We start from the raw sequence: 1801 nt of genomic DNA on the forward strand, positions 1-1801 counted from the left end.
TTGTTATCTCCTCCTTGGAATGGTGGGCGTGCTTGACACCACCCCTGGCCTCCTTGTGAACAGAACCCGGTGTTGTTGTTGTTGATGTAGGCTGTGTCTTCTCGGGTCTCGGGGCAGTCATTCCCCGAGTGTCCACCGTCACCACAAACCTCGCACAATAAGTACGAGTTCATGTCATGGACGGGAATAGGCATTTGTTGCCGGTTTCCTTCATCAAGCTTCCTCAGTAGGAGGTCTAACTTGGCAGCGAGCATGTCCGTCTCTATGATGGTATGCATTCCGCCCCTTGTTCTGGGCTGGGAACACTCCTCGTTCCAGTCTTGGTTGGAGACCATCTTTTCCATTAAGGCCGTAGCCTTGGCAATTGTTAGGTCCAGATAGGCTCCTCCAGCAGCAGAATCAAGGTGGGCTCTGGATGTTGTCATTAGCCTGTTGTAGAAGCTTTGGAGCACGAGCCACTCGTCCATCCCATGATGAGGACAGGCGAGTATGTATTCTTGAAGTCTCTCCCAAGCTTCTGGGATGGATTCCACCCCTGTCTGCTGGAAACTTGAAATTCTTCCATGTGGGGCATTTGTTTTGCCCAACGGGAAGAATTGGGCGAGGAACGCCGTGGAACACTTGTCCTACGTGCTGACGGCTTCCTTGTTTTGATAAAACCACTGTTTTGCCTTCCCCAGAAGAGAGAAAGGAAACAGGCGGAGCCTGATGGCGTCAGCCGTAACGCCCCGTATGGTTACGGTCTTGCACAGCTCCAGGAAATTTTGGAGATGGGCGTTGGTGTCCTCATTTGGCTTGCCACAGAATGGGCTAGCCTGCAACATGTTTATGAGGTTGGACTTCAGCTCAAAGTTCACGTCCCCAACATCAACGTTGGGTCCAGTTGCCACATTGGCAGCTGAGGGGATGGAGAAGTCGCAGAGAGTCTTCTCAGCCATGGGTTCGATGATTGTTGATGGTGCTTGGAAAGCTGGCTCGCTTGTCGATTGCGAGAGTGGAGGAGGGACTACGCGAGGTTGGACCCTTCTTACAAGCTTCTCGGGATTTTCAACGAAGTTTTTCATCAAGGAGAAACCAGACATACACTACCCTGTTTTCATCCAATCAGGAGAAAACAAAAAGATAAACACATTAGCCTGTATAAGCAGTAGCTACCTCTTACTCATATTGCGATGTTAATGTGCTTAGTAAAATCTTTACACCTAGTGCTATCCGCGGCAACGGCGCCAGAAATACTTATTAACATTTCTTAGCTCAATCACTAGGAACGGGGGTGTCCCTAGCAACGGCACCAGAAATGTAGTGTTGGTATGTCTTAATGTTTACGGAAAGATCCGCAAGCGCACGGATATACTGTTATAGCATTTCACCCGGAAGTATTCAGGGTATCGTTATTTATATTTTCCCAAGGGATGGTGAGGTTGTATAAAGATATTTACTAGTTCCATAACCATGACTTTATGAAATAAGGTGCAGACCACTGATTATGCAGGGGTAGGTGATAAATAAAGGATAATCAGGGGTAATGTGACACACATAGAACAGCCAACTCTTATGAATAAAGAATAAACAAGCACACCTAAGGTTAGTGGGAGCATAGGCACAGATCCTAGTATACTATTCATGTTAGCAGGTAAGTTATGTTAGCCACATGCTTAGAGCTGCAGGTGCCGGGAAATTAGGGATATCGGGGAGAATGACCCGCACTGGAGAACATCCAGTCCCGTGTCATCTTTGCATGAACTCCTACACGATACCCGAATGTCGTGGAGTACGCTAACCGAGAAGTAGCTTTCCGACG

At 48.0% G+C, this 1801-nt stretch overlaps 1 non-coding gene across 1 annotated transcript; it reads left to right on the forward strand.

Moving 5' to 3' along the window:
• The first annotated feature begins 465 nt into the window (after positions 1–465).
• On the forward strand, positions 466–573 carry LOC120668291. The gene has a single exon (XR_005672384.1). It is a non-coding gene; the product is annotated as a small nucleolar RNA R71 (small nucleolar RNA).
• Positions 574–1801: the final 1228 nt, after the last annotated feature.

The sequence above is a fragment of the Panicum virgatum genome, chromosome 3N (assembly GCF_016808335.1).
Source record: "Panicum virgatum strain AP13 chromosome 3N, P.virgatum_v5, whole genome shotgun sequence".
Taxonomy (NCBI): domain Eukaryota; kingdom Viridiplantae; phylum Streptophyta; class Magnoliopsida; order Poales; family Poaceae; genus Panicum; species Panicum virgatum.